General features: G+C 47.0%; 1 protein-coding gene across 2 annotated transcripts in view; it reads right to left on the bottom strand.

Moving 5' to 3' along the window:
• The window catches only part of LOC143033287 (uncharacterized), a 149,510-nt gene extending 132,873 nt beyond the window's left edge, over window positions 1-16,637 (bottom strand). Inside the window, exon 1 of one of the 2 annotated variants that reach the window (XM_076198551.1) lies at window positions 16,491-16,637. The gene's annotated coding sequence lies outside the window, so the exon portion shown is untranslated. The remainder of the gene's footprint in view (window positions 1-16,490) is intronic. The other variant, XM_076198552.1, reaches the window with a different exon arrangement.
• Between the last annotated feature and the right edge of the window lie 8,016 nt (window positions 16,638-24,653).

The following is a 24,653-nucleotide window of genomic DNA, read 5'->3' as shown; positions in this document are numbered from 1 at the left end:
TGGTAGGGTTTTACGGTGTCAGTACATTTGTAATATGGTGTCAGTACAATGGTAATATGCTGTCAGTATTATTATGTTTTCTCTATCTTCGTTTCTCTCCCTCCCCCTCTCTCTAGGTGTCCGTAGTACTGAACTATAATACTAATAGTATGACCTCTATCGTGTCAGTACAGTAATTTTACTGGCGCTCTTTTGATATGATGCCAAAAGTATGGTCTTATAGTTTCCATACAATGGTGTTCATGGATGCTCGCTGGCTGAGCGGGTTAGGGCGGTTCGAATCCTGCCACCGGCGAAGTTGAACTAAGGGGATGGTTCATTAAATTTCATGTTACAGAGTCCTCTGTAAGGGGCACTGTCTTAGCCTTCCGATGGGAGGAGTTTGTGATATTAAACCATATCACAATGATGTTCGTGTTATAGTTCCGATAAGGTCCTTGGGGTGCTACAACAACATCACTATAACACCAGAACAACGGTACTATGGTACCAACGCGGTACCACCATGTTGGCAGTACTATAGCACGAGTACTGTGGCACTATACTTCCAGTACAATGGCCCTACGGTACTATACTAAAAGAACAAGAGTGTGGCGCAAGTAGGACCTTTCAGAACTCTTGAGCAAGTCCCGCATCAGAGCTGAGAGTGAAAAGAAAATAAGTCAACAGTTGGTGTTTGTTGGTGCACTGAATGAATACAGGAGTTAGGGGAAGTGAAGGAGGAGGAGGGGAAGGGAGGAGTGAGGAGAAGGAGGAGGGGAAGGGGGGAGAGGAGGAGAGGAAGAGGAGTGGTAGTATTAGGACAGGGAAGGGATGAGTTGGAGAGGGAAAGGAAGAGAGACTGAAAGGGATGGGATATGTAGGGAGAGAGAGAGAGAGAGGGAGAGAGAGAGAGATTCAAAGAGTTGGAAAAGGAAGGAATAGAAAAGGTCAGAAAGCAATAAGACGAAAAGAAAAGAAATGGAAGAGGAAAGGAAGAGGGCGAGGAACAAGATGCAGACTAAAAGACGAAGACCAAGAAGACTAAGAAAAAGACAAAAACGAAGACAAAGCAAGACGAAGATAAGAAGAAGAAGACGAAGATGCCAAAGAAGAAAAAGACGAAGACGACGAAGGTGAAGAAAAAGAAGAAGAGGAAGAAGGAGACGAAGAAGCCAAAGAAGAAAAAGAAATAATGAGAGAGGCCTTCCACGGAGGGGGTCAAAGCGAATCAACAAAAGATGATGAAATTACAAGAAAGAGGGAAAGGAGGAGGGAGAAGGAAAGATAACGAGAGATAAGAAGACGCAGAGAAATGCCTGTTCTGACGAACACACTCCGGGTGATTATTTGCTCTTTATCAACCGCTTCCGCTCTGTCGCCAGACGATTTTATTAAAGCGTGAATGAATCGGGGGGGAACTGCTACTTCGTCACAATGGCCCTTCATGTTGTGATACTTCAATGTACACAAACACAGTGTTGCCACATCTGATGCAATAAGCCGACTGTAGGACTATATTGAGGAGCTGGCAGTAGTGCCTTACCACTTGGGGGGGAAGGGGGACCCTGTCGTACTACGTTTCTTTCGTCAGGCGATTTCATTCGCCAAGAAGAATTCCTTCCCTTGTGAGAAGGCGGAAGCGGAAAGGAAGGAATTTTTTTTGGGGGGGAGGGGAGTAGAGCTAGAATAAAGTTAAAAAGATGAGAAACAAAGAAGAGAGATTGTGACATAAAGATTATGTCAGTGTGTCACAGAACAACGAGGAGGAGGGGGGGATGGAGGGAGGGAGGAGGTGGAGGAGAAAGAAAATAATGGAGAGAGAGCGAAAAATAAGAAAATGAACAAGTGGAGAATGGAGAAAGGAAACAAGAAGTGAACCAAGAGAAGTGGAGGAAGTGAGATGAGGAGGAGGAGGAGGAGGAGGAGCGGATTGGAGGTCCAGGAGTGGAGTGAAGATCCAGGAGGTGTGTGGAGGAGGTCCCAGAGGGAATGTGGAGGAGGTTCCAGGAGTGTGGAGGAGAGGGAGGATTTAAGGAGTTACCTTCATGGAGGAGTGTGACCTAGCATACCCTGAGGCCTTTGCAAAGCCGTCAATCGTTAAGACTAGGTGGAACCTCCTCTTCCACCTCCTCCTCCTCCTCTTCCACCTCCTCCTCCTCCACCCTCACCTCCTCCTCCACCCTCACCTTGAAGGTGACGCGAAGAGCAAATAAGATGAAGAGGTCGGAGGTGAAGAAGAAGAGAATGAAACAAAGAAGACAGAGAGGACAAGAAGGAAGAGGAAGTAGAGAGTAGAGGAAGTAGAGAGTAGAAGAAGTCTAAGGAGAGGAAAAGGAAGTTAAAAAATATATATATATGAAAACGAAAAAGATGATGAAGAATAGGAGGGTCCTACACTTATTCATCCCTCCGTTCTTTCAGCCAAGAGATCCAGAACCCCAAAATAGTGAAAGAAAAGGAGAAGAACGAGGGAAAAGGAAAATAGGAGGAGGAAGCGAAACGAAGAGGGAAGGGTAAGAGAAGGAGGACGAAGAGATGGGGAGAAGGAAGAGGAAGAGGAGGAGGAGAAGGAGGACGAAGAGAAAGGGAGGAGGAAGAAGAAATTAAAGAAGAAGAAAATGAGAATGAGGACGAAGAGATGGGGAAAAGGAAGAGGAAATTGAAGAAGAGGAGGAGAAAGAGGACGAAGAGATAGGGAGGAGGAGGAGGAGGAGGAAATTAAAGAAGAAGAAGATGAGAAAGAGGACGAAGAGATGGGGAGAAGGAAGAGGAAATTGAAGAAGAAGAGGAGGAGAAGGAGGACGAAGAGATAGGGAGGAGGAGGAGGAGGAAGAAATTAAAGAAGAAAAAGAAGAGGAGAAGGAGGACAAAGAGATGGGGAGGAGAAGGAAGAGGAAATTGAAGAAGTGGAAGAGGAGGACGTAAAGAGGGGGAGGAGGAGGAAGAATTTGAAGAAGAGGAGGAGGAAGAGAAGGAAGACGAAAGTAAGGAGAGAGTGCAGGAATTCTACACACATAATGAGGAATGGCGAAGATGTTGGGGAAGGATAGGAAGGAAGATGGAGGATAGAGAAGAGGGAAGGGAGAGGTGGAGGGGTGGAGGGGGAGTAGGAAAGAGCAAGAGGCAATGAAAAGAGAATGACCAACAGAAAAGAGAGTAATTAGTGGTGGTGAGTAAGAGAGAGCGGGGAGTGAGTGAGGGAGAGGAATTAAAGGAAGAGAAGTAGGGGAGTGAGGGAGAGAAGTAGGGGAGTGAAGGGGAGGGAGTGAGGAAGAGGAGTAGGGGAGTGAGGGAGAGGAATTAGAATAAGAGAAGTAGGGTAGTGAAGGGGAGTGAGTGAGGGAGAGAAGTAGAGGAGTGAAGGGGAGAGAGTGAGGGAGAGAAGTAGGGGAGTGAAGGGGAGTGAGGGAGGGAGAAAAGTAGGGGAGTGGAGGGGAGGGTGTGAGGGTGAGAAGTAGGGGAGTGAAGGGGAGGGAGTGAGGGAGAGAAGTAGGGGAGTGAGAGACAAAAGTAGGGGAGTGAAGGGGAGGGTGTGAGGGAGAGAAGTAGGGGAGTGAAGAGGAGGGAGTGAGGGAGAGAAGTAGGGAAGTGAAGGGGAGTGAGTGAGGGAGAGAAGTGGGAGAGGGAGTGAGGGAGAGAAGTAGGGGAGTGAAGGGGAGGAAGTGAGGAAGAGAAGTAGGGGAGTGAAGGGGAGGGAGTGAGGGAGAGAAGAAGGGGAGGGAGTGAGGGAGAGAGGTAGGGGAGTGAAGGGGAGGGAGTGAGGGAGAGAAGTAGGGAAGGGAGTGACGGGAAGTAAAGGGAAGGAAGGGGAGATGTATGGGAATTGTATGGGTTCTCATCGAGCGGGTAATTATCCCCCCACCCCCCGTGGTGGAGGTGGGGGGCTAAGTGGTGGGGGGGGAGGTAATCAGGATGAGCCGGGAGACACCGGAAGTCAATTGTAATGACGTCGATGTACGTAAAGTGAGAATTATTATTTATTATTATTATCATCATTGTTGTTACTATAATCATTATTATTATAAATATTATTATTGTATTTGTATACTTGTGGCCCTTTTCTATAGTGGGTGCTAGAGTTAAAGCCTCTCCTTTATTAGAAAAAAATATATATTAAAGATATTTTTCTATATGAAAGAAATTATTATTTATTTATTTATTTTTATTTGTTTATTATTTATTTATTTATCTATTTATTTTCTATTTATTTATTTTTTGAGGGGCAACGAAGGTAGACAAAGGCTGTAGACGCTTTGCTGTAACCAAAACCACCACCTTTGCCCTTTGTACTCGGACAGCTGTTGGGGATCGAAATCGGACCTACTTAACCGACAATAACCAGAAACAAATCTTGACCCTGTTCGACTGAAGGCCCACTCCTCCGTTAACTAAAGCTAGTTTAAGACAAGTACTGGATTATCCTGGATGTCCTAAATTGAACAAAATTAGGTTTAAGAAGGAAATAGGCAAGAACTGGTTTACTAATAGGGTAGTTAACGAATGGAATAAGGCTTAGTATCGGTTGTTTTAAGAAACGGTTAGACAGCTTTATGGATGGGGATGACAGGTGTGGAACTGCCTAGTGTAGGCCTCATGGTCTTTTGCAGTCTCATTCTTATGTTCTTATGATGATACGACAGCTCAATTTTTTTTTTCGGACAAACGTCTATTTTATTTGTATGGTGAGGGGAAAGGTCTCCCCTTGTTGAAGGGAAAGGTCTCCCCTTGTTTAGGGGAAAGGTCTCCCCTTGTTGAGGGGAAGGGTCTTCCCTTGTTGAGGGAAAGGGTCTCCCCTTGTTGAGGGGAAGGGTCTCCCCTTGTTGAGGGGAAGGGTCTCCCCTTGTTGAGGGGAAGGGTCTCCCCTTGTTGAGGGAAAGGGTCGCCCCTTGTTGAGGGGAAGGATCTCCCTTTGTTGAGGGGAAGGATCTCCCCTTGTTGAGGGGAAGGATCTCCCTTTGTTGAGGGGAAGGGTCTCCCCTTGTTGAGGGGAAGGGTCTCCCCTTGTTGAGGGGAAGGGTCTCCCCTTGTTGAGGGGAAGGGTCTCCCCTTGTTGAGGGGAAGGGTCTCCCCTTGTTGAGGGGAAGGGTCTCCCCTTGTTGAGGGGAAGGGTCTTCCCATGTTGAGGGGAAGAGTCTCACCTTGTTGAGGGGAAGGGTCTCCCCGTGTTGAGGGAAAGGGTCTCCCCTTGTCGAGAGGGTCTTCCCTTGTTGAGGGGAAGGGTCTCCCCTTGTTGAGAGGAAAAGTCTCCCCTTGTTGAGGGGAAGGGTCTTCCCTTGTTGAGGGAAAGGGTCTCCCCTTGTTGAGGGGAAGGGTCTCCCCTTGTTGAGGGGAAGGGTCTCCCCTTGTTGAGGGAAAGGGTCTCCCCTTGTTGAGGGGAAGGGTCTCCCCTTGTTGAGGGGAAGGGTCTCCCCTTGTTGAGGGGAAGGGTCTCCCCTTGTTGAGGGGAAGGGTCTCCCCTTGTTGAGGGAAAGGGTCTCCCCTTGTTGAGGGAAAGGGTCTCCCCTTGTTGAGGGAAAGGGTCTCCCCTTGTTGAGGGGAATGGTCTCCCCTTGTTGAGGGGATCAGAATAGTGTCACTATACCACGATGTCACTCTTCATTCATTCTATTCTGGCTTACACCAAGCGATCTGGAGCAGTGGTAAACGTTCCAAACGTTTGTGGGTGACGTGGAGGCGATGTAACGTTCGGGGAAGGTAGGCTTCATGGACCGGGACCCCTTTGAGGTCAGAGAACACCCCCCCCTCCCCCTAACCTCATCTCCTAATAAAATCGCTTGTCCTTAGCCAGAAGAAAATATATCAAGATCGTTACCGTGATGAAAGGAGAAACGACCTCTTAGGGAGAGTAGTTGGAAAAGAAATCAATTAGAACAAAGAATCTTTCTCCCCCACCCCCACTCTCCTCTCTTCCCCTCCTTCCCCCCGCCGCTCTCCCCCCCTTCCCCCTCCCTCACATGTCTATCACCGGGAGGGACGAGCCTCCCAGAGCATTTTAATGGCGAGTTTTAAAAACTAATTAACATACACACACATACTTGTAATGTGCATTAACCTGCTTTCAATTAGGTGACGTCCTAATTAGTGCTTTTTGTGGGCACCCACCAGATTTTATTCAGCTGAGGGTCGGATTTCAGGATTCGAACTGGGTCCGGCTCTCCACCCTTCCAGTCGGCTGAATAAAATCGTTTGACGTCACCGTATTGGTGGGGGATTTTTTTTCTTTTTCTTTTTTTGTGTATACCTCACAGACCAGTGTCTCCTGGTGGAAGCTCTCCTCTTTCCTGTTCTCTCTATTTTTCTCTCTGTCTCTTTTAGTAAACAAATTCAATTGTAAATCCTTGGCTACCGGGGACGGGAAATTAATCCCAGAAACCCCCCGGGGGAGGGGGGGCAACAAGCATAAACGGGGGGGGGGGTAGGGGGAATTCCCACCCAGTAGGCTAACCGGGATGTAACCCCCGTAGTCACTAGCGAGGGTTTGAGTTCCACTGGGACGAATAGAATAGGCTGGCGACTGACTTGGTGAAAGATAAAGTGCCGCCGGGTACGAAAGGGTTTGGCTTGTTCTTCGCCGATTTATTTGCAATTTCTCATTAACCTCCCTCCCCCCGTCGTCTCCCCCCTCCCCCCAACCCCCGGTCAGGCAGACAGATATAATCGGATCCACGACGGAAGAGAGAAAGGAGAGGAAGGTGAGAATGAAAAGGTGAAGAAGAAAGGACGAGGGAAAGAGAGGAAAGAGAGGAGGTAAGAGTTGGAAGAGCGAGAAGGTAAAAGAGAGGCGTGAAATAAGAGAAGAAAGAGGAGGTGGGAGGGGAAGAGGAGGCGGAAGAGGAAGAAGGAGAAGGAGAGGTAGACGAGGTGGAAGGAGATGATGTAAGGGGAAGACGAAACGATAGAGAAGGAAGGAATAAGAAGAAAGACGAAGGGAAGGCGAAGGAAGGGGGAAGAGGGGGAGAGGAAAGAGGAAGGGAAGGAGGAAGAAGAGGAAGAGAGGGAGATAGAAAATGAGAAAAAAAAGAGGACAATGGTGAATGAAAAGATGTTAGAGTGTAACAATGGAGAGTAAGAAAGAGATGAAGAAAATTAAATTCAAAGAAAAGAAGGAAAGTAGAAGAGGGAGGAGGAGGAGGAGGAGAAGGAGGAGGAGGAGGAGAGAACGGAAGAAGGAAGGGCGGGGCTGAAACAGAAAAGCAACGATAAAAAGAGAATCAAGAAAAATGAAGAAAAATGAGAGAAAGAAAAAGAGAAGGCGAGAGGAGGTGGAAGCTGGAAGGGGAGGAAGTAGAAAATAGCATAGCAAGATAAAAAAGTTGAAGAGGCGTGGAAGGAGAGGAGAGTAGATGGTAAAGAGAGGCAAAAGGAAGAGATGAAGAAGAGAGAGGGGAAGGGAGAGGAAGAGAGAAGAGGAGAAATCGAATGAACGAGAGTAAAGGAAGAAAGGAAAGGGGAAACGATGAGGGGAGAAAAGAGGAGGAGGAGGAGGAGATGGGAGGAGGAGGAGGAGGAGGAGGAGGAAGGGGAGGAAAGAACCAGAAGAGAAGAAGAACAAGGAAAGCAATAAGAAAACAAGAAATTGGGAGACAAAAAAGAGAGAGAGAGAGGAAGAAAAGGAAGATAACCTATGAGAGAAAGGGAATAAAGAGAAAAGAGGAGATGAAGGGAGGAAGGAAGAAGCGAAGAGAGAATAACGAGGAAATGAAATAGAAATGAAAAATCAATACATCGCCACACATTTCCGACCTTACGAGCTGATCGCGTATTGTGTGTCCGTATATGCATATATGTATGTTACACACCCGCGCGCGTCATAAAGTAATATATACATGTACATATACAAACATATTTCATTGTTTTGACAAGCGTACATACTGTATATACATATAACACACGCACACACACACACACACACACACACACACACACACACACACACACACACAGGATACAAACATATTTCATTGTTTTGACAAGCGTACTTACTGTATATACATATAACATACACACACACACGCACACGTACACACACATAAAGGATGCAAACATATTTCATTGTTTTGACAAGCGTACATACTGTATATTCATATAACACACGCACACACACACACACACACACACACACACACACACACACACACACACACACACACACACACACACACACACAGGATACAAACATATTCCATTGTTTTGACAAGCGTACATACTGTATATACATGTAACATACACACACAGATACACACATACACACACATAAACACACACACACACACACACACACACACACACAAACACAAACACATATACATACACACACACACACAGGATACACGAATCCATATATTAATTTCAAAATAAAATGAGGAAACAAGCAAACTAATTTTCCGCCACATCCGATGCCAGGAGAGCGGGACTCGAACCGAGGTCGGCATGACTGCATACTTAACAGTCCAGCGCCCCGACAACTCAACTATTAAAGCCCCCCTCGAGCCTTCCTGCCTCTCTCTCTCTCTCTCTCTTTCTCTGACCCTTTCCCTCTCCTTCTTTACCTCTCTCTCTCCCTCCCTTTCTCTCTCCTTTATCTCTCCCTCTTTCTTTCTCTCTCTGTCCCTCTCTTCTCTCTCCCGCTCTCTCCCGCTCTCTCTCTCCCTCTCTCTTTCCCTCTGTCTGTCTCTCTCCCTTTCTCTTTCCCTCTGTCTGTCTCCCTCTCTCTCTCTCTCTCTCTCTCTCTCTCTCTCTCTCTCTCTCTCTGTCTGTCTCTTCTTCACCACTGCCTCTGTACTTCTCCATGTACCTTTATATTTCTCTTATGTATGCATCTCTCTTGATAGCGTAGTTGGTATGTTACTACGGCACTTGTCATGTGATTGCTGGGTTCGAGTCCTTGGCAGTACCGCATTTCAATTTCTGCATGTTGGCTTCTATTAGGTCTCCCGATGTTGGTGGCTTAGAATTAAAGTGCAATGTGGTTGTTAAAATGTATATATATATATATATATACACACACACACACAGATAACCCACATGAAAAGGAAGTGAAAGATAGGAGGGATGAGGGGCAGGAGATTGAAAGGGGGCTGAGAGGGGGGGAAGGGGGGAGGATAGGAGGGGAGAAGATAAGGGCAGGAAAAGGGAGATGGGGACGTAGGGGGCGGAAATGAAGAAGACAAGTGGAGGAGGTGGGTAGGGAGGGGTGGAGGAGAGGAGAGGGGAGATGGGGGAGGGAGAGGGGAGGAGGAGAGGAGGAATGGTCATGAGAGAAGAGGAGGAGGAGGAGAAGGGGAGGGATGGGGTGGGGGGAAAAGAAGAGAGAGAAGGGGAGGAGAAGGAGGAGGAGGAGGACGAGAAAAAAGGAGGGGAGAAAGAAGGTGGAGGACGGAGAAAAGGGGAAGAATAGAGAGAGGGGAGGAAAGAAAAGGGGAAAAATAAGCGAAGAGGGGAGAGCAGGCTGGAAGAGATTAAGGCAAAGGAAGGAAGGAAAGGGAGGGGAAGGGAAAGAGGGGAGTGTATGAACAACGGGTGATGTGAAAGGAGAGATTAAAGGGGAAGAGGGGAAGAGGAAGAAGAAGAAAGGAGATGAAGAGAGGGGAAATGGAAAATGCACACGAGGAAAATGAGGTTGAGTGGAAGAGGAGAGAGGGGGAGGAAAGAGATGTGGAAGAAGGGAGGAGGGTGGAGGGAAGTGGAGTAGGACTGAGTGGAGGAAGGGAAAGTTGGGAAGGAAGAGGAGGGAAAGGGGAAAGGAAGGGAAGGTAACAGGACGGAGCAAGGGTCAAAGGTCAAGAAGTGACCTCAAGAAAGAGACGAAGACGAGGAAACTAAGAAGAAAACTGAAGAAACGACGTTGAAGAAAAGGGGGGAAAGAAAGGGGGGAGAGTGAAGGCTGCGAGGGGGGGAGGGGAGAGAGTGAGGGGAAAGTTGGGGGTGGAGAGGCAAGGAAAGTACAGGTAGGAAAAATATTGGCAGAAGGGAAGGAGGGGTCAAGTAAATCGAATTTGATAAAAATAGACACACAGGAGGAGGAAGAGGAGGAGGAGGAAGAAGAGGAGGAGAGGGTAATAAAGAGGAAGGTATAGAGGAAAAGTAGATAAATTGGCACAGAGGAGAGGAGAGGTAATCAAATTATTTTTTGAAAGATAAAGCGAGTACCATCAGAGTAGCGTCACACAAAGGAGCCCATGTGACGCGTTGTGTCATGTGCACGTAACGCTGGGGGGGGACGTCACAAGAGTGTGACATGTGACGTTAGGTACGTCACATAAACTGGTGTATGTGATGCTTCACATGCGTCACACATGAGCACATGCACGTGATGTTTGGTGTCACATAAGATTACGTCACACGTCACACGTGATGTTAGGTGTGTCGTATGTGATGCTGGACACGTCATACGAATACGTGGAGACGCCGTGAGTCATCGGTTTCCACGCACATGCACACACACACGTACACACGTACACACGCACACACAAACATACATGAATTTCAAGCTAGGTGCGATAAATTGGAGAATAAGAGACAGGACTCCACGAGTATTGCTCCTTTACTGTATACTGCAATTAAGTGAAGTAGGAAAGTGCACGCGCAGACACACACACACACACACACACACACACACACACACACACACACACACACACACACACACACGCACAGACATGCACACACACAAACAGACACGCACAAACACACACACAAACAGACACGCACACACAAACGGACATGCACACACACAAACACACATACACACACACACACATACACACACATACATACCCACACAAACACACACACACACACACACACACACACACACAAGCACACACACACACAAACACATGCACACACAAGCACACAAACACACACACACATAAACACATACACAAACAGACACACACACACAAACACACACACACACACACACACACACACACACACACACACACACACACACACACACACACGTGCGCTTTGTGACGCAGAGCCGAGCGTTCAGCCCAACCCAACCCGCCCACGCCCTGGCGCACGTCACAGAAAGGCGCCCATGCACGTCACGTGATGAACACCCCGCATGAGCGCGAATGAATGGAATCGTCTGGCGCTGAACATAATAAAATGACTAAAGTATGACACCTCAGCTTGTTAGAATCGCCTGACGTTAGACATAATAAAATAAGTGAGGTCACCGCGACATAAGTAAACTTGATTACCGTGTTTCTTTCTGGCTGATGCCAAACGATGTTATTCAAAAACACACACATATACACATACACGCGTACACACACACGTACACACATGTACACACACACACACACACGTGTACACACAAACACGTACACGTACACACACAAACACGTACACACACATATATACCCCGTACACACACGCACACAAATACGTACACACATATATTCACCTGTACACACCCACAAACACGTACACACACATATATATACACCCGTACATACACGCACACAAACCCGTACACACCTGTACACACACACACACATATACACCCGTACACACATGTACACAAACACATACATACACATGTACACACGTGGGTCACGTCACGCGTGACGCCTCTCAACCACTCACCTCCTCCAACACCGCTTGGATGCGTTACGTCGTGTACACAAGCCCAACAGCTATGTACACACAACACGCAGGGCAAAGGTGACTGCACACGTTTCCTGACATCATAAGCTCCCTTTCCTCTAGATCATACGTCACCGTTGTTTGACGTTTTCATTTGTTTTCATTTTTTATTTTTTTTATTTTCTTTATTTTTTTCGCTCGGCTACCAACCCTGTTTACATATCAACGGAGAAATGAATAAATAAACGCATAATGAATAAGTGGGTAAACAAAACAGAATGTACGTTTCCTCCCTCCCCCATTGCGGCCTAAAGTGCATCCATGTATACACAAGTAAGGAATCCTTTATATATGTATATGTATATACTTAGTTGAGAGGAGGGACGCCCACGCAGGACACGGCGGCGCGGCAGGGGCGGACTTAGAACAGGATCACTTCAGACTTCAGGCTTCAGGGAATGATATGTGTCTGCCCCTAGGGTGTCTGCCCTTAGGGTGTATGGCAGACCCAAGGGTGCGTGGCTGACAGGGTGTGTCTTACCTGAGGGTGTGTGGAGATGTTCGGATGTGTGGAGATGCTAGGGTGCGATGTTAGGATGTGTGGAGATGCTAGGGTGTGTGGAGATGCTAGGGTGCGTGGAGATGTCAGGGTGTGTGTAGCTAGGGTGTGTGGAGATGGTAGGGTGTGTGGAGATGTCAGGGTGTGTGGAGATGCTAGGGTGTGTGGAGATGTCAGGGTGTGTGGAGATGCTAGGGTCTGTAGAGATGCTAGGGTGTGTGGAGATGTCACGGTGTGTGAAGATGCTAGGGTGCGTGGAGATGTTAGGTGTGTCGAGATGCTAGGGTGTGTCGAGATGTTAGGGTGTGTAGAGATGTTAAGGTGTGTGGAAATACTAGGATGTGTGGAGATGCTAGGGTGCGTGGAGATGTTAGGGTGTGTGTCAGATCTTAAGGGTGTGTGCATGTGTGACCTTAGAGTATATATGTGTAACTTTAGGGTGTCTATCTGACCTTAGAATGTGTGTTTGACCTTTTAGGGTGTATGGTTAACCTTAAGGTATGTGTCTGATCTTATCACACTGGGCTGGGTGAGACTGTCAGGCTTTGTACCTGACAGGGTGTCAGTGTTGTGTCAGAGTGCCTGAATGACACGTGCCTGCCTGAGAACGTGTCAGGAAAGGTGCAGTCACAGAGTCCCCGGTTCGAGTCCCACATGGAAGCTTAAAACTTCCGCGCAAAGTATTTGCATAACACACACGAACGCAACGCGCGCACTCAACGCTCGAAAGCGGCGACAGACCTCAAATCATGTATACATGTGTGTGTGTGTGTGTGTGTGTTTATGTGTGTGTGTGTGTTTGTGTGTGTGTGTGTGGCCGATCCACCAGCCATCGCCAGCCAACCAGGTAATCCACTTGAAGCCCGGCAACCACAATCACGTGTTATTGAAACAACTGGTGGATGTGCAATAACATGATTTGTTCAGTGAGTGGGGCGGGGACCGGTCCGCCACGGATCAAAAGGTCTCTGTTTCATGATGGAGTTCAATGGGCATTCAGAAAAATAGCGGAAGCCTGGGGCGTGGTCACACACACATGCACGCGCGTGGACACACACACACACACACACACACACACAAAAGCTCACACACAAGCACATGCACATATATACACGAGTCCGACACGTGATCCAAAGACCATGGTGAATCACACAAACACACACACACACACTCACACATATATACACGAGTCCGACACGTGATCCAAAGACCATGGTGAGTCACACAAGCACACACACGTACACACACACACACACACACACACACACTCACACATATATACACGAGTCCGACACGTGATCCGATCCAAAGACCATGGTGAATCACACAAGCACACACACACACACACACACACACACACACACACACACGTCCAACACATGATCCAAAGACCATGGTGAATCACACACACACACACACACACACACACACACACACACACACACACACACACACACACACACACACACACACACACACACAAACGTCATGCCCGCGAGTGTGCAAGCGAACTTTAAAAGCCGGATGTGAACATGAACTTTAAACCCCAAGTGTGTACAGACGAACTTTAAACCCTTAAGCGATTGTGATTTGCTGAACCCAAGTCGGTTTTTATTTTTTGTCTCAGCGTCAGGAATAAGAGGATGGAGAGAAAGAGAGAGAGGGGGAGAGAGAGAATGAAGAGAGAAAAGAACAAAGAATGGAGAGAGAAAATAGACAGTGATTGAAGAGAGAGAGAAAGTGGAGGGATAAAGAAGGGCAGGGAGAAAAAGGAGAGAGAGAGAGAGAGAATGAAGAGAGAAAAGGAGAAATAATGGAAAGAGAAAATAGACAGAATGGAGAGAGAGAGAGAGAAAGAGAGAGAGAGAGAGAAAGGAGAAGGATAAAGAAGGGGAGGGAGAAAAAGGAGATAGAATATCCAAGGCTGTAACAGGACCTGACCTCCCTTCAGGACGATGCTTTGTCTTTTATCTGAATAAAATCGCTTGACGCCAGCCAAAACGAAATCTCTCGAAGGAAATGTCATCGAAGGAGTTCACGAACCTGAGGTCGCCTCCGCGTGTGCACGCGCGTGCACAGACGTCTGAGTAAACAAAGACGCAACTTTGCATAAACAACCAACGCTGTGCCAAATATGGCATTCTCGTCTTCTCATGCAGAGCCAGGAGCTGCAAAACGTTGACCCTAGCGGCCTAGCCCTTTCGCTGCGTAAGGGGGTTGGGGGGTTTAGGGGGGTCCTTCTGCTGATTAAAATCACTTGACGGCACCCAGAATCATTGTACAAATCGCTAGCAGCTAAAGCATTGGGGGATTTTTTTTTTTTTTTTTTTTTTTTTTTTTTTTTTTTTTTAATATAGTGAATGTGGCATTCATACCAATGCTACTGTACTACTATGCTCTATAATTTGGCTCCAATTATTCCCCGCACGAATATTTCATATATCATTTAAGCCAAACTAAATAGTGTTCGTAAGAATATCAATAGTTTTGGTTTAAATGAAAAGAGGTTAAAAATATTCTATTCTTCGTGGAACACACTGACCCCCTTCCGTACCTGTTGGCACTTTTCCTCGTATCCTGGCTGTCGCTAGACGATTTTATTCATCTCGGTGACACCCCCACAACCTCTACCCAGTCCCTCGGTAGCGATGAGGTTGTCAAAGATTGTAGGTTGTGCGCAACAGGGCACCTCTATGCAGGTGTCAGGACAATTTTAACTTGACGTACTTTAGACTGTGCTGGCTGGCGCCAGGCGATTTTATTCACGTGACGGGGGCGTCGACACTGAAGCGGAGGAAGGTCAACGGCTCGATGACCTCACTTGACCTGTCTTTGTTCAGTCTGCCAGAGGTCGAAGACCCCCACGATTGCTCCCTGGCCGCGGTGGGTGACCTTTGTATGCTTTATTATGTCGTCAGGTGATTTTATTCAAGTGAGGGGGATGTCAGTGCAGTGAGGAATAGTTGACGAATCACTAGCGGGTCGTTGAACCCTTTATGAACAAAGTGACAGACTTAATTGATTTTGTTAAGGCGAACGCTAGGCGATTTTCTTTTGTGACGGCCTGCCCCCCCCCCGGCTCTTCCCCGCCAAAACCTGATGGCACACTTGATTGTCTTTGTGCAGGCCAGACTATTCTGATCAGCTCGGGAGGGATCCTCGAATTGTAGGGACGATTGAGTTGTACCTGAATACGTCACAAAACATATACACAGATCACAATACACACACACACACACAGTACTCTTACACGCAACACATACACACTAATTAATTACACACACTACATTGCACATAAGTCAACATAATACTCGAACAATGAGCACGTACTCGGTAACTCATTACATGCACAATACACACACACACACACACACACACACACACACACACACACACACACAAAACATGCGAACACATAATGTACACACAAAACGCGTACACAGATCAATACTTAAAACTTTAATGACAGAAAATAAACACCCTTCCGTACTGGGTGGAACTTTCCCTTGTACCCTGGCTGCCGTCTGGTGATTTTATTCAGGTCGTCGCTCGCCATATATCGCCATAAACGTGAATAAAATCGTCTGGCGCCAATCTTGCGCTTTGGCGCCGCGTCCACAGATTCGCCAGAATAAATTCCTTAATGAGGCGTCATGGGGAGAGCTTGAACACCAAGTGTTTATAGTTTTTCGAAATATAAACACATTCGAATACCATCCAAAAGGGATCGAATACCATTCACTCCCATATTTCGCAATAAATCACTTAATATTTTCTTCCCTTTGTTTACGTTTGTCCGTCGGATTCACAAAATATTCGTAATTATTCTCTCGTCGTTTGTGGGAGGGTGTGGGAGTTGGGGATGGGAAGGGTGAGTGCATGGAACGAAATTTAAATCATGCAAAAAAAAAAATATATATATATTTGTAAGCGTAGGTTTCGAAACGTGGAGGAAGACACAATTCAAAATGTCACAAGGCAAATGTCATGCCATTTGGATTAAATACAGAATGTTTCTTGTTAGATACGAATTTTCAATTTGTCATATTTGGCCTGTGATGTATTTCTGTGTATGGACCGGTAAAGGTAATGTATTTTTTTTTTTTTTTTTTTTGGGGGGGGGAGGGGTTGATTTTTGGAAAAGATGCTTTGGTGGAGAAGTATTGTCCCAGTTGAGCTTTCAATTGCAGGTAATATCACAGGTAATGCAGTTGATGTTTTAATTACTCGATACCTTTCAAACAGATCGAGAACTGCCACGTTCCTCTTCACTCGGTTAATTGCATATGTAACCGCTTTCGTATGCGGCAATCCGGACCTAAACATAAACAAAAAATAACATCCTGCGTACCTCTAGGTGGTCTCGGCAACAGAGCACTAAATGGCTAATAATTACAAGGACACGGATGCAAGATCAACTTACGGTGTGAGACTGGAAGAGAGAGATACAGGACGCCCGCAAAATCCTAGTCACCTCTGTTAGCTCTCACTACCGATTGTCTACATACTCCCAACCAAGGACATTTTCCCCAGGTCTAAGCCGCGGTACGATACGTTTTCCATCCGACATTTAAAAAAACGGTGTGAAATATTTTAATTCTTTTAAGAGTACAAATTACTTGTAATTATTTGATAAAATCATGTTCATATGTGGTATGGATATCGTAGAATATTCGCCATAGCGATTGGAAGCTCTAGAGATGAATTAAATTGTGTAATCGTACGTCTGGCACGTCTCTGGAACACGTTCGGATTCTATCGATAAGTAGGGAGGATTCGACGACTTAAATACAAAATAATTCTTAAGCAAGCGTAGCACAAATCCAACAACTAACCAAACATTAAAAAAACAAACTACACAATATTAAGCATTAAAACAAACAAACGTTTTGGGATATTTTTTTGTGTACCTAATTTGAACAAGGGGACACCGTAGTCCAGGGAAACGAAGGTACAGGCAGCGTTGAAACGAAGCGACGACGGAACAACACTGACTCAGACTCGAACGCAAACACTTGATGTAAACATCGTGGACTGACCATCATCACACGAGCTCAAGATGAAAAGGAGATTAAATATGTAAACCTCTCAGAGATTCCCAATCTGGGAGCGATCTCGGTAAATTAAGGATTGAGATTGACGTTAAATACAGGTAGATTGGCCTTTCCGTTGTTCCTGTGAAGATCTGCTCAGTACCACAATGGTGACGCCTCTTCTCTGCACTGCATACGAGTAAGATCGCGTAGCGTTCACCAGAATAAAACCAGTTAAGTGCCCAGCAATTATGACCGAAGATGTGAGATATCGCTAACATTTCAACGCCTTGAAACATATTCGCTAAAATTTTAACCTCGTAAAAAGACGAAGGCCCCTGCAATCATCTCCACAGCTGAATAAAATCACCTGTAGTCTTCTCTCTTGCTGTATAAGATCGCGTGGATTTGGTTGGAACACGTCCATCTTCTAACGACACAGGAAGGCGTCATGGAGCTAAGTTAAAGGAAGGCGTCTTGGAGCTAAGTTAGAGGAAGGCGTCATGGAGCTAAGTTAAAGGAAGGCGTCTTGGATCTAAGTTTTAAAGGAAGGCGTCTTGGAATGAAAGGAAGACTTTTGGAACTAAGTTATAGGAAGTTGCCTTGGAGCTAAGTTAAAGGAAGGTGTCTTGGAGTTAAGATAAAGGAAGGAGTCTTGGAACTAAGTTATAGGAAGTTGCCTTGGAGCTAAGTTAAAAGAAGGCGTGTTGGAGCTAAGTTAAAGGAAGTCATCTTTGGAGCTAAGTTAAAGGAAGTCATCTTGGAGCTAAGTTAAAGGAAGGCATCATGGAGGTTAAAGGAAGGCGTGTTGGAGCTAAGTTAAAGGAAGTCATCTTTGGAGCTAAGTTAAAGAAAGGCGTCATGAAGGTTAAAGGAAGGCGTCTTGGAGCTAAGAGTTAAAGGAAGCCCTCTTGGAATTAAGTTTAAAGAAAGTCGTCTTGGAGATAAGTTAGACATTTCATTCTTCCCAAAACCAGGACCTGGGCCTTACACTACAGCTCATGTTCCCTTGGGGTCGATTCCCAACACTTTCCGTAACGGCCCCCTTATTCAGGCTGTCCGAGCACCCAAGGCGAAGGTCACGGCTTCGGCCGTAGTTGAGCGTGTCGTGGAGTAAGCTTGACCTCACCCATTCGGCTGGAACATTGACTAAATACAACAAAGAATAGCGTAAATGACGTAATACATAAACATTGACGTATCAACGTATGGATGATGACGTAGTACCTGAACAGTGACGTAATATATTATGACGTAACACTTGACCTGTGACGTCATACATCAATGGTGACGTAGTTCTTGAACAGTGACGTAATATATTATGACGTAGCACTTGACCAGTGACGACATACATAAGCGATTACGTAGTACCTGAATAGTGACGTAACGCATGAAAGGTGACGTAATAGTGTTTGATGTGACGTCATCCCATTGAAGCGTAGACCACCCGCAGACAGCAGCCCTCCACCAGGTCCCCCTCCATATGGAGGATCGTGGCCCTCCACGCGAGCTTGATCTCCTCCCATTGTGGAGGAACGACTCTGTGGGCCTCAACTGCCGTCCTCGTAACAGAAGATGGAGTAGGAAGAGGAGGAGAAGGAGGGGGACGAACGACGAGGAGATGAGGGAGGGGGTAGGAGGAGAAAGGAATGGGGAAGAAAGGGAGGAGGAGGAAGAGGAATTAAAGAAGAGGGAGGAGGACGATGAAGAAACGGAGGAAGAGGAGGAGGAGGAAGAAAAAGAAGAGAAGAAGGAGGAGAAGTAATATGGTTACAACAAGAGTAGGTGGAAGAAGAGAAGTACGGTACAAGAAGGAGGTGGAAGAGGAGGAGGAGGAAGAGGAAGAGAGGAGGTGAAGGAGACATTTTCTTTGCAGTGCGCAAAGAAAATGGCAGGTTGGGTAGAGGGCGAAAGAGGAGAGGGAGCAATCCTAACGAGAGAAAATAAAAGAGATAAGAGAATTAATCATTCAGGCTGAAGAGAAGAGAGAAACGAAACTAGTTTTGGGAAGACGAAAATTAAAGAGAAAAAAAAAAGGAGAGAAGAATTAAGAATTCGACGAATATTGAAACACAGCGAGGAGGGAGAAAACGACCAAGGGGCACTGAGGTCAGAGAGGAATAAAGAAAATAGAGATAAAGACGAGAAACTAAAAATTAATATTTTTTATCTATTTATTCATTTACTTGTTCTTTTTATTTCTTGAGGTCCTCCTTATGGATGAATGAAATCATCTGGAGTTAACAAAAAAACAGGAAATGAAAAATATAGATACTCGAGTTTACTGAGTAGACACCACAGTGGCGAGATCGTGAGGGAGAGAGGGAGAAAGGTGGAGGCGGACGGAGTGTGTCGGGAGAGAGAGAGAGAGGTAGGGAGGAGGGAGGGGGAGGGGGGTGTCTGGAGAGGGCGTTGAGGAGGCAGGGCGAGACGGGGAGAGGATGAGGAGGAGAAGCCGACATAGGGCGGGGCTGTGATCTACCGTAAAGAGAGATAGAGAAAGAGAGAAATTAGAGAGAGGATAAAGAGCAAGAAGAGAGGCAGAATTAACAGAGAGGGAGATGGTATATATATGTGTGTTGAAATGGAGAGAGGAAAAGTAGATAAAGAGAAAGAGGAAAAGAGAGTTAAAGAGTTAAAGAGAGAGTATTGATGTGGTGTAATACTCGTAGAAAGAGAAAAGCATATAAGGAGAGAAAATAAGATGAGAGTGGAACAGGCTGGTAGAGAGAAAGAGAGAGAGAGAGAGATAACATAGAAAGAAAAGAGCTAGAAAGAGAGGAGCAGGCAGACAGAAAGAGAGTAGAGAGAAAAAGACACAAAAGGTATGGAGAGATAAACGGATAGAGACCAGAGAGATGAGACAAAGAGATGCAAGCAGACAGAGACAATGAATAAGGAATGAAGCACATAAGAGAAGGAGGAGGAGGGGGAGGAGGAGGATTTCCACCGAAGACAGGAGAAGGGAGAAAGAAGAGGAGGAGGATTTCCACTGAAGAGAGGAGTAGGGAGAAAGAAGAGGAGGAAGAAGAAGAGGAGGAGGATTTCCACCGAAGACAGGAGAAGAGAGAAAGAAGAGGAGGAGAAGGAGGAGGATTTCCACCGAAGGGAGAAAGAAGAGGAGGAGGAGGAAGAGAATTTCTACCGAAGACAGGAGAAGGGAGAAAGAAGAGGAAGAGGAGGAGGAGGAAGAAGAGGATTTCCACCAAAGACAGGAGAAGAAAGAAGAGGAAGAGAAATAGGATTTCCACCAAAGACAGAAGAGAGAAAGAAGAGGAGGAGGAGGAGGATTTCCACCGAAGACAGGAGAAGGGTGAAAGAAGAGGAGGAGGATTTCCACTGAAGAGAGGAGTAGGGAGAAAGAAGAGGAGGAGGATTTCCACCGAAGACAGGAGAAGAGAGAAAGAAGAGGAGGAGGATTTCCACCGAAGGGAGAAAGAAGAGGAGGAGGAGGAGGAGGAGGAAGAGAATTTCTACCGAAGACAGGAGAAGGGAGAAAGAAGAGGAAGAGGAGGAGGAGGAGGAGGAGGAGGAAGAAGAGGATTTCCACCGAAGACAGGAGAAGAAAGAAGAGGAAGAGAAATAGGATTTCCACCGAAGACAGAAGAGAGAAAGAAGAGGAGGAGGAGGAGGATTTCCACCGAAGACAGGAGAAGGGAGAAAGAAGAGGAGGAGGAGGAGGAGGAGGATTTCCACCGAAGACAGGAGAAGGGAGAAAAGAGGACGAGGAGGAGGAGGAAGAGGAGGATTTCCACCGAAGACAGGAGAAGGGAGAAGGAAGAGGACGAGGAGGAGAAGGAGGAGGAGGGAGGGAGGAAGGAGAAAGGAGGCAAGAAGAGAAACAAATCCAGAGGTCATGGAATGGAAGATGAGAGAGAGAGAGAGAGAGAGAGAGAGAGAGAAAGAAAGAGAGAGGGGGGAAGAAAACAGACGGATAAAGGGGAGAGACAAACAAGATTGAGAAACGGATTGAAAGCTTGATCGCAAAGAAGCGAAAGAATAATAACTAGGGATGAAGGAAGAGGGAAATAGAGAGATAGATAGAATGAGAGAGAAGGAGAAAGGTAGACTGAGAGAAAGAAAATATAATAAAAAAGATGAAATGCACTCACGGTAAAAAGAGAGAGAAAGAGAGACACAAAGAAAGGGGATAAAACAGAAATGGAGGAAGAGAGAAAAAGAGAAGGGAAAATAGAAAGAGAGAGAGAGACATAAAGAAAGGGATAAAACAGAAATAAAGAAGAGATACGTAGAAAAAGAGAGAAGGATAAAGTGAAGGAGGAAGAGAGAAAAAGAGAAGGGAAAATAGAGAGAAAGAGAAAGACATAAAGTAGGGGATAAAGCAGAAATAAAAAAGAGATACGTAGAAAAAGAGAGAAGGATAAAGTGAAGGAGGAAGAGAGTAAAAGAGAAGGGAAAATAGAGAGAATAGAGAGAGGAGCGGGGATCCAGGACCTAGACGCGGACCGTCTGGCCCATAGGCGGGTGTGTACACGCGTACACACACGTGTACATTCGTGTGTACATGGACAACGTACATACGTACTGTGGTTCAGAACAGAAAGACGTGCGCGCTGCTGTACCATCCCACCTGATCTCGATCTCTCTCTCCTCTCTCTCTCTCTCTCTCCTCTCTCTCTCTCTCTCTCTCTCTCTCTCTCTCTCTTTCTCTTTCCTCTCTCTCTCTCTTTCCTCTCTCTCTCTCTCTCTCTCTCTCTCTCTCTCTCTCTCTCTCTCTCTCTCTCTCTCTCTCTCTCTCTCTCTCCCTCTCCTTCATCTGACTCTACTTCACTCCCTTATCCTCTTATCATCTCTCTTGTACCTCCTCCTCCTCCTCCTCCTCCTCCTCCTTCTATCTCTCTGTTGCCTTCTGTCCTTTATTCTATGCTTTGCCTCTCTCCCATCTCTCCTCCTCATAATCTTCCATCTTCTTCATTCCTCCTCTTTTCTCTTTCCTCTTCTTTCCTCCCCTCCTCCTCTTTTTCTCTCTCTTTCTCCTCCTCCCCCTCCTCCTCCCCTCCTCCTCCTCCCCCTCCTCTCCTCTGCCTCCTCCCCCTCCTCCACCTCTACCTTCTCCCCCTCCCCCTCCCTCTCCCCTCCTCCTTCTCCCCCTCCTCCTTCTCCTCTCGTCCTCCTTCTTCTCCTCCCCTCCTACCGCCCTCCTCCTCCTCCTCTTATTCCTCCTCCTCTTCCTCCCATGAACTCTGTGGCCCGCCCGCTCAGTCTCGTCTCTCCTCCTTCCTCTCCTTTCCTCTCTTCTCTCTTTCCCCTCTCTTCCCTTCCCTTCCTCTTCCTGCACTTTCTCTTTCCTCTCTTTTCCTTCCCCTTCTTTCCCTCCCTCCTTTACCTAGCCTCCATTCTCCTTCCTTTTCCTTTCCTTTCCTTCCCTTTCCTTCCCTTCCCCTCTCTTCCCTTACCTTCCTCTTTATGCTCTTTATCTTTTCTCTCTTTTCCTTCCCCTTCTTTCCCTCCCTCCTTTACCTAATCTCCGCTTTCCTCCCTTTCCCTTTCCTTTCCTTTCCTTCACTTTTCCCTTCCCCTCGATTCTCTTCCTTTCCATTTCCATTCGTTGCCTTCCCTTGCCTTTCCTTCCCATTTCTCCCATTCCCTTTTCTCCCCTACTCTCCCTTGTCTTCCCTTCCTCTTACCTTCCCTTACCTTTCCCTTCCCTTTCCCTTCCCTTTCCCTTCCACTCTCCCATCCTACCTCTTCCTTTTCTTTCAGTTTCTTTCGTTTTTGTCTGGTCCAATTAGCCCAATGCTACCTCTTCCTTTCCCTCCGTCTTTCTTCCTTTCCTTCCCTCCCATTCTCTTCCCTTCCTTCCCCTTCCCTTCCTTCCTTTCCCCTTTCCTCCCCTCCCTTCTCCCATACTACATCTTCCATTCAATTTCATTCTTTCCCTTCCTTCCCCTACCTTCCCTTCCCTCCTCCTCCCTCCTCTTCCTCCCGCTTCACTCCCCTTCCCTCCCCTTTTCTCCCCTTCCCTCCCCTTCCCACATTCCCCTTCCCTTCCCCCTCCACCTATCCACTTACTGCTCTCCACCTTCCTCCCCTCCTTCCTTTCCTTCATCATATCTCCTTCCCTTCTTACCCCTTCTTTTGCCTTCGCCTTTCCTTCTTCCTCCCTTCCCCATCCCTCACATCCATTTCCCCTCCTTAACCTACTCTTACCACTTCCTCCCCTCTTCCACTTCCTCCCCTCCACTTCCTCCCCCTCCACTTCCTCTCTTCTCCAGAATTCCCTTTCTTCTCTTTCCCGTCTTTCTTTCCTCTTTACCTTCTTTTACCCTCATTCGTCTTTCCTTTTTCCCCTTCTTCGTTTTCCCCTCTCCTCCACTCTTTTCAACCCCTTTGTCTTTTCCTTTCCCTACCTCTCTCTTCCCCCTACCTTTTCCCTATCCTTACCTCGTTTCCTAGTCCTTCCCCTCCCCGCCTCTCCCCTCCTTTCCCTTTCCTTTTCTTTCTTATCCTTTCCTTTTTCTTCCCTTCCCCCTCCTATCCAATCCCATCCCTTTCCTTTCGTTTCCTTGCAACTGTCTTCCTTTCCTTTTTCCCTACCCAAATTACCTTCCCACTTCCCCTCCCTTCATTCTCTCTCTGTCCCTTCCCCTTTCCATTCTGTCACCCCTGTCCCTACTCTCCTTCCCCTTCCCTTCCCCCTCTCTTTCTTCCGCTCTCTTTTCCCCATCCTTACCTCTTTTTCTCCTCCCCTCTCTCCCTCCCTCGGCCTTCCTCTCTCCTCCACCCCTCTCCTCCTCTCTTTTACCCCTCCCCTCCTCTTCTTCCTCTTCTATTTCCCCTCTCTTTCTTCCCCTTTCTTTTCCCCGCCCCTTACTCTTCTCCTCCTCCCCTCTCTTCCTCCCCCTCCTCTCACCTCCCCTCCTCTCCCCTCCCCTCCTCTCCCCTCCCCTCCTCTTCTCTCTCTTCCTCTCTTCTCCCCTCCCTTTCCCCTCAGGCAGTCCCACGTTTGGCCCTTACGACCCCGGACACCCCAAAGTCCCATTTCCCCTCATTCTAGGGATCATACGTCCGTCCCGTTTTCCTCTCCCCTTCCCTTCCTCTCCCCTCTCCTCCCCTCGCCCTTCTCATCTCACCTCCCGTCTCCCCTCTCCCCTCGTCTCCCGTCCCCCTCACTCGCCCCGACGACCCTTTCCCCTCGCTGTCTTCCCTCAAGCTAGCCGGCGTTGAGTTTCCCCTCGCGTTGTATTAGTGTTAGCGTTCATGTCTGCCCGTGCTAGCGTCCACTTGAGCTCGCTGACCCTCGCTCCGCCATGTCAACTAGCTGTTTCCATGGTAACGACCTTTGCTAGCTGGTCCCCATGGAATCAGTCAAAGCGGCTAGCTGGCTCCCCTTGCTAGTTCATCTCGGTACCAGCAACCCTTCCTGCTAGTTGTGTACCACGCTTGCGTTCATAAGAGCTAGTTGACCCTCAGCGCTGTGCTAGTGGTTGGCCTTGGCAACTAGTTCTTTCGTACCCATG

Source organism: Oratosquilla oratoria, chromosome 15 (assembly GCF_046742065.1).
Source record: "Oratosquilla oratoria isolate Oo_2021 chromosome 15, ASM4674206v1, whole genome shotgun sequence".
NCBI lineage: Eukaryota > Metazoa > Arthropoda > Malacostraca > Stomatopoda > Squillidae > Oratosquilla > Oratosquilla oratoria.
Note: the sequence above shows the minus strand (reverse complement) of the source record. Positions and strands in the feature narration are given on the sequence as shown.